This window comes from Apteryx rowi, unplaced genomic scaffold (genome assembly GCF_003343035.1).
Source record: "Apteryx rowi isolate R43461 unplaced genomic scaffold, aptRow1 scaffold_508, whole genome shotgun sequence".
Lineage (NCBI taxonomy): Eukaryota > Metazoa > Chordata > Aves > Apterygiformes > Apterygidae > Apteryx > Apteryx rowi.
Window position 1 is genome coordinate 63114 of NW_020450770.1, and position 12554 is coordinate 75667.

A 12554-nucleotide genomic window follows, 5' to 3' on the forward strand; every position below is an offset into this window, starting at 1 on the left:
CTTCTCTGCTGAATGCATCCCTTTGTTAGGAAGTTACATCCTCTGTGACAACAAGCAGAGAGGGTCCTTGTGTCTGTTCTTACTTTAACAGGTTGCAGAAGGAATAATGACATAATTAAGACATTGACTCTGATACAGAGCCCCCTAACTGGACAAAACCAAAGTCAGAAATGTTCCCCCTTTAAAGACCAGTGTGGGTAACTCTTGTGTAGGTTTGAAACTGTGACCTTCTGCTCTTTCTACGCTGATACTGTATTGYTTGTTCATCTTTGTGCTCACACATTCCCTGTACAGCCAGCAATTCTCAAAACTTCACCTGCCTTCTGAACAAAAGACATTTTCCTACTCTGATCAGGACTAACTTACATATTTGCATGTTTGCATTAAGTCCAAAGTGCAATGTTCAGCACTTCTCATGGTTTTCATTTTTCTTGCCAAAATTCTGGGTCACATATGGATTCACAGGTTAAATTTGTTTGTACAGCACACTAACTGTCCCACATCTGTGTTCTTAGACCATTACAGCATCGCAATATAATAGATAATCCCCTACTAAGGGTGGCTGTCTTTAAAAAAAAAATGCTGACCTCTAAGCTAGCATAAATAKATCTTTTATGGGAATAAATAAATTACTGTTGGAGTCAGGCTTGTTCCAAATTCTTTTGTGAGTGGAGAGTTGGACATAATTGAGAGATCAAGAGTCATGAGGTTAATGAGGTCATACTGATGGGGTCTGGTCTAGGTTTACTATAACGTGAAAGACTAAGCTCTGCTCCTGACATGTCATGTTGAGTTAGCAGCAATACCGTCCCGGCACTGATCTGTTCAGAAACCTGAAACCATCCTCAGTTAGCCGTCRTCTTGCTGCGTGACGCCATTAGAAGACTTACACTCCCCTACATGAGAAATCCCTTAGACTACCTCCCTTYGCATTTGTTGTAAACATGTTTGTTAGGAGAAATATTCACTAGTGAAATTTTTCCTTTTTAAATCAAGAGACTTATAGTCCATTGAAAAGGATTATCAAAGCTGTAGCAAACAATGTTTCGGAGACCCTTATTAAACTACCCACTCAGTTGTTAATCAGCTTCTGTTTGAACCATGTAAAATGCTATATTTTACATTGTATGTTAGAAAGAGCTCTTACAATGAATAGCTCTTTTCTGTAAAATGGGAATAATATGTCTACTGCTGCTGAAGGTTTTATGAAAACTGACTAGTGTCAGTAGATAGCTGCTATGAATACTTTCTTCTTAATGATTTTTCCAGGCCAATGTACAGTTCAAACCTCAGATAGTAAAAACAAAATATAATTGCTCATTATAAAGTATTTTCTGTCCTGAGGCCTGAAGGAGGAGAGGTCTCTGTGGAAAGTAAAACTGGACAAAGTGTTTGAATTTCATTGCAGAGACAAATGTCTGGGGCAGAGGGGGAGCGGAGTTGCAGAAGCATTGGCTCTTTTACTTCTGGCGGTCCTAATACTGTGCTTGACTACGCAACTTCAATGAATGTAGCTTTTTGAATGCAACAAGATATATTTTGGAGATTGCTAGAAAACTTTTCATACAGCGCTTTTTCCATCGGTGTTGTAAAGATGCATCAAAATCAAATGTTTCTTGAAAACAGTTCAATTTCAACAAAATTCTAACAGAACATCAGGAATTTTCAAAACCGCATCTTTTCCTGACAGATCAATGTATCCCTCCACTTCACCTGCCCTCCTAAAGCCCAAGGTTTTTGTGATGCAAAATTGAAAACAGTTTTGCAAAATTCAAAACATTTCATTTTAAGAGTCTGAGAATGAAATATTTCTATTTCATATTTCAATGTTTTGTTTCGGAATTTACAGTATATGATGTTCAATATAAACCCACACTGTTAACATAACTTCTGCAGTGAAACAAAATCAAACACTTTCCTTGGCTCAAGTGACACATTTTTAAGACTTAATTGAATCCTTCCCCTTCCTCCATCAGTTTTTCATTTTGGAAGGAAAACAGAAGATTGTTTTCTGGCACATGTAAAACAAAGTCACTATTTTGCTTCTTATCTCTGCCATGTATCTCCCAATCTCCTCATGTTCACATGCGTGTACTTTGTGGATGCTGCCAGCTGCTGAACTAAGTTAATACAATGCTTGTCAGACTCACTGCCGTCCCCTTGACTACCACTGCCACACTGACCAGAATTACATCTTGACAGAATAACTGATGAGAATTGCATCATCTTCAGGAGCAGTTGCTAGGTTTTGTAGGATCTCAGCAGCTCTGTAGTCTCCCAGAAATTCTGGAAATAACCTTTTAAGGATGTATAATGGGATTTATTTCTACATGCATCTTTGTCCTTAGTCTTTTCCATCTTTACTTAGGCTAATAAAGCTTTGTAAACTCAAATGTTTGTGAAACTGAAAATATTCAGCTCAATAATTCATCTGACTAAGATTTCTTTGTTGTCTTCTCCTGTCTTATTGGCTGGATGGGGCGTTTTTTCAGCAGTCCTGAATACATTTTACTGCAACTTATACTAATAATGCAGTGTGTATTAAGGTTGTAATGGTTAGTTTAGATTTTACAAAATGCTATGGTTGTGCTTTATGTTGAATTTTAATTGTTTTATTGCACCTCACTGGGTTCCTCTTTGTTGTTTATTGACATTTCCTTTTGATACATTGTTTCTCTGAACTGTTCTGTAGCGTTCTTTTGCTGGAGACTACTTTTGCTCTAGACTACAAAGCTGGTAGTCTAAAAGGTTTATAAAAAGAATGGGTATCAGAGATGGGGGGGGGGGATATTTTTGTTTTATTTAAATAGTGTCTTGAGCTTTAAAATTCCAATCAATCCAAACTAGATTGAAAAGGTTAAGCGTCAACATGTTTCTTAATTGCATTTTACTCTAGAAGGAAACTGATCTTAAGTCTTCCAAATGCACAAAGCAGTTTAAAAAAAGAAACACTGCATCTGATGTGATGAAAGTCTATCTTAAATGCATCTTGATTCAAACCTTGTGACTCTGTTCCCTAATTTTTTAAATAACATAAGACTCATGAAGAACTAGTGCMACATTTGATTAAAATAAACACCACATAATTCGGGAAAAACTTTACTGTTCCTACTGCTAATATATCTTAGTGGTATCAACACCAAAGAAATGCCACCTAGGTTCACTGTTTCTAGTACTGCTATGTAGTATCAAATCTTCCATTCCCTAGCAATCGCAAAGAAAAATGAAGATCCTTACAAGTTTCTCTAATTGCAGCTAACACTTTGGATCAGACACAATAAGGATTCAGGTCATGACAAGGAATAGAAATAATTTTGGAGTCAGTGATGAATGGCCTCCTGTTGGTAATAGATGCTGGGCAGGAACTGATTCTCAACTCTTAGACCTCTCTGCAGACCATAGAAAAACAGTAAGACCTAAAGGAATGTGCTAAATTCTGATAGATTCTTCTTGGGAGTTCCCCAACAGGTTAAGAAAAGAATGTCTGCCACTTGACCTTGTCTTCCTGCTCCCATCATTTCTAAGTCCCTTTTTCCTCCCAAAGCCTGTGAAAATCCCTATGAAGCTGCAAGGTGAATGGATGGAGGCTGTGGTTGGATGTCTGCTGCTGAAGTGTCCATCATGTTATCATTCTCTTTCTACTCCTGTGGCTGTTTGTCACCATTTACTGGTGAAGGAAACAAGTGAAGGCTCCTTAAACAATACAAAGTTCAGGGGCCTAATTCAAACCTCCGCTGTCAGCATTTGTAAGACAAGTTTTCTACCACTTGTCTTCCAACCTGATGGATAAAAAAAATGTTCTCAGCTAAGCCTCTTTCCTACATGCTTATTGTAGGGTCCAGATTACAATAACAGACACATGCAGCCAAGCTCACTTAGGAAGCTCTAGCCAATAGAAAGCACTGTTGGTACAGCTTACCAACACCAAATTTTCTACAAGCACATCAAATTTCTCATGTTTCTCCGCAGCGATTTTCCATAGAAATGAAGTCAGATCAGAAATCTTGGTTGTTATCTTTGAAGCAGTAGAACATTCTTTAAATGATTGCATAAAGCTTTGGAATGAAGACCATCACTGAAAAAATCATTCCCCAGTATAATGAGACCTTCTATTGTAATAATGACATGTGGGAGGGAGAGAACTTTCCAAGGGCCATTCTTTGCCTGTGAAATAGATTTCCACAAGGTCAAAGGATAAGCCTTGTCACCTTCCTCTGCAAATGACTTCATGTATTGCTGTTCCATATAACACCTGCTTATCTAAACTGCCTTCTCTAAGGAATTCAGAACAGCCTTTAAGGTTTAAAAAGTGCAAGTCAAGGAAACATGATCAATTTGGTGGAACTGTCTCGCTCACTATTGATTTGAAACTAAGGGCAGAACTTGGCCATTTAGCAATCACCCAGGTCTATTAAAAACCAGAGCAAAAAGCTACTCCATCTCCTTCCTAGAAAAGACATCGCTGGTTGTGCTGGAGGCAGAGGATGGCTCCAGCCCATGTATTAATTACAATAAATTGGGCCCCTGGGCAGATGTGAGCGCAGCCAGGCTGCCTTAATGGCACTTGCTGCTGCCCTGCTCCACTGCCTGTGTGCTGGAGTTGGTGGTCTGGACCGTGCTGCTGTTGAGTCTCTGTCAATGGCAGATAACTCAGCATTGATAGCACCAGCTGCAGCCTAGTCCTTCTATTCCTAACATCCTGAAATCATATTAAGGTTACAGAATTGAGGACCTAGGCAATTTCACATCAACAGCAAGGTCAAATCCTCAGCTGGTATCAGCTAACTGGCTTCCCACCTGCAGAGTGTTCCACAAGACTGCTGTTTTTACTCCTTTTAAAGACCCATTGCCATTAGCTTTATTCTTTTCTTAACTAGGGCTGTGATCTTTCTTTTCAGGGGTTAGATTTGATATCCTTCCTCTAATTTCTCAGAGGAAGGCCATGTGTAGAAACAGGAACCTGTCCTGAAAGAAGCTTTGAACTATAATCAAAGAGAGTCTGGCACCTTCTGTAGCACTTGCCTCTTCATACTGGTTCCCATGAAATGTAATCAAGAAGAGCTTGATGATAAAATGTCATAGTTGTAGACAATTGTGCAGGAGTTATTAGCGGTAGCCCCTCTAGCATGATTAATAGCACTGGCCTGCTAATGCAAAAATACCTACAGCCACTTGTTCCTCGCTGTGGCAGATTTCATTCTGCTTTCCTTCATTTTACCAACCAGCTGTGGCTAACAGTTGCAGAGGGACATATTTCACCTGAAATCTGACAACTGGTGTTGTCAAGCCTACAGCCAGGCTAGTGGAGGAGTGCCCTACAGACATTTTGAGACTCCCAAGGCTGAGTAGGATGGTTGACACTGAGAGTAATACAGTACACCTTAAGTATGTTTACAGTTCCTTGAGGAAAGGGCAGTAAATATGCTGGATCAGTTTAAAAGATAACTCTTAACGTGAAATGATGTTAAGGAAAAGTTTAATTTATGAAAGACAGAGAGGAGCTCCTAAACTGATCAGGAGACAAACACACCACAAGCACAATAAACGTCTCAGTAAATAACTGATATTTTGTGACAATTTTAGAATCTTCCTTGTGTTTTATTCAGCTCGCAGATCTGAGCTCTGAGGCTAATGGACACAAATAATCTCAGTTGCTACAGCTGGTGTCTGATTCTCAAACAAGTCACATTCTCACAGCATTGTCTTTTCAGATAATTATTAGTGGTGTCCTGGGAATGAGTAGTTATTGTACCACTGCTCTGCAGTAATATCATCTTGGTGCTGCTTATATGGTGGGGGGAAAGTCTAGCATTTTATTTGGTAGGAAAATATGATTCTTGGTAGGAAGAACTTGTTGCTATCATTTGACCAAGAAATAGTTTGTTTTCTGCTCATTTTCTTTTAAAGTTGTTCACTCTTGATAATTTTTGAAAGCTCTTAGTCAGTTGTTGTCCTGTGATTTTCCAGAAATATTTCAGCTAGAAAAATACGGCAGTACACCAATGAGATTCAGGTAAAGAGGAGCCTTCATAAATTTTGGGCTACAGTTATTAGAAATGAAAACCCAAAGAAGGCCCCACTGCAAACTCAGTGCCACGCTGTGCGAATTGTGCTGCAGAGCTATTCCTCAGGCTGTGGAGTGCTTGGCAGCTGCTCCGTCAGTATATTTGTACGCTGCAAAAGCAGTGAGAGCTGTTGGTCGGTGGCCAGGGCTTGTGCTGCCTGCACGAAGGCCCCGAGGGCCGTCTTGGTGTTGAGAAGCAGGGCAGGATTTGTGCTCCCTCCCTCCGCCGCAGGCAGGTCTCTGCGTGGCTCCAGGGAGGCGCACGAGAAGCCATGCTGAGGCTCCGGCTGGGAGCATGAAGACCCTCTCCACGTGTCCTGATGATTAGCTTGGGTGTCCCATGCAGCAAGCCGTAAATGGCTGCCTAGGCTACTTTGGCCCCATGCATAGATTTAGATGACTTTTTTTAACAGAAAACATTGGTAAGCACTTCTGAGGCGACTTAGCGCACCTTGTGAAATTCTGCCTTGGCTACCACTGTTTAGGGAGGAAAGCGCGCAGCATTCAGTCTCTTTGTCTGTCAAAGGCAGCCTGAGCTGGTTTTGGCACATATCTCTAACTGCAGCAAACAAATCAACTGGATGATAAAAACAATGACAGCAGTTACCAGCTCTAACCTTTTATTTCTTGTGTAAATTAGAATGATGAAATATTTGATCTTTAAGGTTATTAATGTGTGACTGCTTGCCTAGTCTTATTTTTCCTTCTCTCTGCAAATCCTTTTAACTAACTTTCTGGAGTAATTTTCCACTCCCATTTCTTTTCTTTCCTACGCATATTGCAGTTTAATGTCCTCAGCTGTTGCCAAGGAAACAGAATTTTGAGCCTGGCTTGTCAAGTAAATGAAGGAGCAATTATTTTTGAAGTATTTCTATAAACTTAAATTAAAGATGATCACATATTTTTTAGGTAGTGTTGGTAGCACCTTTTGCATAAGATTATTCAACACTTCCAGTGGAAACCCCCTGTATTGTAACTCCCACTGTTCAGTATGACATTTTCTTTGGGTGACCTTTTTGGAAAGTTTCAACAAACCTGATCCAGCTATTTCCAAGAGAGATAAGATAAAATATTTTACACATATTAAGCTAATGCATGCAGCTGTTTTCTCTGTGTGTAAAGCTGACGCTCTCATTGAGAAACTTGAAATTTTCCATGGCTAGAATCAGCCTGGTGATAGATGCTTGGAGGCAGGGGAGGGAAGAGGAGGGACAATTTTGTTTCCTGGGATCTAGGCCAGTATTTGGGCTAGYGCCTTCCCAGGTGGAAGCTGCAGCTATTCCTTAGGGGGGATAACAGCTTATCCCTTCCTTTCTGTTTTTCAGCAGAAGGGAGTGTTGAAGTGGGAGGGCAGGCATCAGGCTCTTCTTGCAAAGTAGTCACTGCAGCAAGTTCAGCAGCCTTTTCCACAACTGCTCTGAATCTAGCTATAAACTACAAGTGTGCATTGGGCAATATGTTATGTGGACAACCATGAATCTTCTCCTTTGTCCTCTGATGCCCAGATGAGCCCACAGCTTCCCTCTGCAAAGTGTGGAAAGGTCATTGAGATGTAGCTTGTTTCTTTGATAGCTTTTTGTGGAGGTCTATAGAGGCACCATGAAAGGGACTGAACTAGGAAGTTCCTGGGTAGTAGCAGCAACAGACATGACGTGTTTTTTCAGATAAGGCTCACTTCAGTATTCAGAGGCTCAATAGCTAGAGGAGATGGGGAAGAACATTTCAGAGTCCTGGAGCCAGCTGGAGAGACAGCCTAGCTGGAGGCAGACCCGCTAGGAGAACTGGTAAGATAAAGCAATCTTGCTTTCAAAACATGTGAAAAACTTTTCCATGTCACATCCTCGTAGATGGTGCCCATTCAGTAAAACACCTCTCATCTGTCACCCCAATCAGAACGAAGGCACGTACATCTTTGTGTAGGCCAGGGCCTGTGTCCAAGGAGAGGAAAAGCTGAGTGGCAGGCCACGTCGTCTTAGAATCYGGGAAATACTCAAGAGAGAGAGATATAGGAATGGCAGGGAGGTTTGGGTATGTTAAGCTATCATTGAGGTAGGTTGCAGCCCACATGGTGTTTCAGAGCTGTTCTGGAGACTTGCTGGGAATGTGCGACTCCCCCTTAGATCAGAGGGTATTTTAAGCRTGTGTGTGTGTGTGTGTGTGTGTGCATGTACGTGAGCCTGCGCATTTCCATACTGATGGCATGACCTTGTCCAGAAGTAGCAGGTTGCTTTTCCAATTTGTAATGTTGCTATCTATAGAGCCTTCAATTTTAAGAAAAGAAAAGAAAAGAAAAGAAAAGAAAAGAAAAGAAAAGAAAGGAGAGAAGAGAAGAGAAGAGAAGAGAAAAGAAAAGAAAAGAAAAGAAAAGAAAAGAAAAGAAAAGAAAAGAAAAGAGGAGAAAAGAAAAGAGGAGAAAAGAAAAGGAGGAAAGGAAAGGAAAGGAAAGGAAAGGAAAGGAAAGGAAAGGAAAGGAAAGGAAAGGAAAGGAAAGACATTAAGGAAAAATAGTCTGCACCTTTTTCTATGAGAACTCACTTGTACTTTTTGATATTTAAGTTAACTTTAGGAAGAATTTTTTTTCACCAGGTTACCATCTGTCGGTGAAAACCATTATACACTCAGAACTGCATCTTACTGGTGGAGTTACTAAATTGTGCAGGAATTAGATTTTTGCTACTTAGTAATGAAAAAAAAATCTGAAAAACTGAGAGTAAGGATAGGAAAACTTATGTGCATAAACAGTCAATAATTTATGGCTTGGTTTAAAGCAGCTGATATAAGGAAACACTTTTCCTTTCCCAGTGCAACTACAAGGTGTATTGGGACAGTCTTCACCAAGCCCTGGTTACAGGATACACACAGAGTCTGACTGGCTCACCAAGCTCCTCAAACTCCTATTTAGAAGTGATATGACCCCATTTGCACTCTACCCCTACTTAGTCTTCTGACAGCACTGCTGGAAAATTTCTTTGTCTCTACCCACCCCTAACATAAAAACTTCCTCCAAAAATGTCAAATGAAAATGTTTCAAGAAAAACAACATTTTTATTTCCTGAGATTTACAACCTGAGATTTTGTTCTTATGGAAACGTTTTTGCCTTTCTTTTGTTTTCCTCACCTTTTCCTCAAAATGTAACATTAGAACTACTTATGGGCGTAAAGTAGCATGTGTTTTGAGTGACTGAGATCCTAGTTAATAATTAATTGCAAGTTTTCATTTAAAGTGCTTATATTGCTCCATTACCATATTTCTGTATTGAAAAAGAAACAAACCCTAAACTGGAAAGCAAACCAAAACTCATTAAGAATAAAAATTTATTTTGGAATAAGCATTTTGTGCACAGCATTCTGTCACRGATTTTCACCTGTCTGACACACTGCTAATATGTTGTAGTTGCTGGTGGGTAGTATCACTGCTTGGTGATGTTGAGACACCCATAGGAGCTTCCTCTAGTTTGGAATAAAAGTGATAACCCCTTTTGCTACTTCTTTTTAGTAGCTTCCACCCTTGAAAGTTTGCTTATGTAAAGCATTTGGTCTATGATACCTGGCCTGCATGTCTTTTCTTGAAAATATCAGAAAATGTGTGTTTTTCGTTTATTCTCAATTACAGAGCATATCAATTTGGCCATTTCTAGTAATCAGTAGTCAAATACTCCAAACGAGAAATTTATTATAAAAGTTTTTTTGAAGCAGTCTGAGTATTGATTTTGTTCTCAAGTGTTCTTTACCTTTGGTGTTTATCAAAAGTGAGTGCTGTGGAGTGGTTGATGATTGAGAGTTAACCTAGAAGTGCAGTAACTGTCAGTTCTTTCTAGCCAGACTTGTCAGGATATTCTTTTGGAAGACAGAGCTTTACATGAGGGCTTTGACACACAAAAAAGTTATCAAAGGGCACCACTTACCAAGTTAGCTTCTCTGTGGTAACTATCTGTGTGCATGTTTCAGCTCTCTGGCCCTCTTCAAGAAATGAAAAATAAATTAATTTCCAACTTAATTGAGAAGTAAGTCACTTTCAATTAATTACCTCATATTTGCCATGCAGACATGGGTTGATGGACTGGGAGGGAGAAGAGGAGTTAAGGCAACCTTAGTGTTCAGTAGAGCAGCACACGTGCTTCTCCTCCCTTGCTGCAGCAGTGGCCTTGCGGTTTCCCCTTCTGGCACCTGCAGCACTTGCAGTGGGACTGGATCCGGTCTGGGGTTACGAGCGCGCCCACAGGCAGTCCCCAAACCTCTAGCAGTCTGTCAAAAACCTCAAATCCATTTGGTAAATTTCCCAGCTTAAAACCGGGCAGCCTGGCCGAACTCGGGTGCCAGGCCCGGGGAAACGGGGCCTTGCAGAGCGTGAGTGCCCGGCGCGCGCGTCAGGATGCAGAAGCAGGCTCTTAGATCACCCTCTGCCCAGCTCTGCTCTCTGAACGTAGCCAGAGGAAAGGGCTCCTTAACTGTTTTAAGTTAACCACCCGTTTAACCATCTCTTCCATCTTTGAGCGGCGTCTGCCTCTCTGGGGRCCCTGGGGGCTGTGAGTGTCCTTTTCATTTCCAAGCTCTTGCTGACACCTGGTGGCCTCCTGATTTCACAAAGATCAGAGTACTGGGGGAGATTTTGGTGGGGAAAAAGTGCTGGCCCTGCTGTCATCCTCCTGCTCCTGCTGCCTTTCAGCCTCTGTATTGCTCAACCTCTTGAGCAGATGAATATTTCTAGAAGAAATATTTATTGGGCAAAGCCTCCATTTCTTCATGTGCATGGCATGAGAGTACATGATATCTCTTGTCAGCACCTACATGATCATTCATAGGTGCGCCAGCATTTCTTCTAGGTTTTTTTAAAGAGGGACAGGCAATGCTGGTAAAGACAGGGGATGGTCCACAGCCTCAGCACCAGCTGATGGGGCTGGCTTACTGCAGTGTAAGGCGTCCTACAGCCTGTCAAAAGTGGCAGGAGTTTCAACAGTGCTGAGCAATTTAAGTTGATTCAACAGTTTGTTTCAAAATGAAACAATTGCTGGTACTTATAACTAGCAATTTGCCATTTTTTATGGCAGGTAATTGGTAACCATTGCTTGTTAGATTGTCTTTATAGTTTCTGACTGTACAGAGGCACTCGATGCAATGCTGGGGTCAAACAGACAAAAGGTGTGATAAAATTCATTATTCATTTTATTGCAAGACTGAGTTATGCAAAGGCCTAATTCTCTGTTGCTTTGCTTGAGACACATTCACTTACTCTGTGTGCAAAACAATGCTGAAATGCAAATAACTGTGCACTTCTCTAAATGACAGGACAGACAGAGTAGAAGGAAGTATGGTCCAAAAGATTTAAAGTAGGGTTACATGTCCTTATATGCACATTAATATTCTATAATCTGAACTAAAACAAGAGTGTTTTTTTTCTTCTCTTACATAGCAGTTTCAAAGCTGAAAACTTCTGAAATGCATTACAAACCAGTTGCTGTTAGTTACTGGTATCAGATAAAAAGAATATCAGATAAAAGTAAGTAAAACATAGGTGTGCTTCACAAACTGCACCTTACCATGTGAAATGCTGTTTGGGGATTGAACTATGGCTAGAATTACAGGCCTGTTCTCTAGTGTGCTATTCTTATGTTGCACTAGCACCTGCAGTTGAAAGGGAAATGCTTGGAGTGCGCTGACAGGAATAGCTATGCAGAAGGAAAGAAGAGCTGCCATCTTGTGTGGAGAACTGAGACTGCACTAAAGAAGGCTAAAAATTAAGACATCTTCTTAAACCATTGTATTTTCAGAAACTCCTTAGTAACAATAATTTCATTTGTATAGTGACTGGTTCCATTCTTTCTTTTTATTTAACTAATACAAATGAACCACTTTTTGTCCATAAGCACTTTTTTTCGGGCTTCAGTAGTGCTGCAAGCTCATTGAGAGAAAGCCGAGGAGGCAGGGAATGGCTTGTCTGCACTGACTAAGAGGGCTAACTGGCTGCAAAGCAGCACATGTGGCACCCAGCAACACCAGTCTTGCACACAAATATTTTTGCGTAGTTTCATATATGAGAACAGCAAACAAGCTTATAGTGAGTGTGCTACATGGTATTAATGAATCACATGATAGCAGGCATCTTCCCCCCCAGACCTTATGGTAAGTTCACTGTAGGAACTGGCCAAGCACCCAAAGGATACTGATAGGCTGAGTTTGTTCTGTCTAGTTTACAGCCCTCTAAATGTCTTTGATAGTATTAGTTCTGCTCCCTACAATAAAATTCTCATTTTATAGTATTAGAACAGATGGTGCAGACCTCATTGAGAAGAGTTTATCTGATTTATCTGCTACATTCTAATAACAGTAGAATATGCCACAAATATAACTCTCAAAACTTTATTCCTGTGGCCAGGCTACACAGGGAGATCCTGAAAGAACCAGTCAACATCTTCACAGTGACAACTATATGGAAAGTCTACAAAGCTGTAGGGATCAAATAACAGTAAATGTTAGCACATGTATTGGTGGA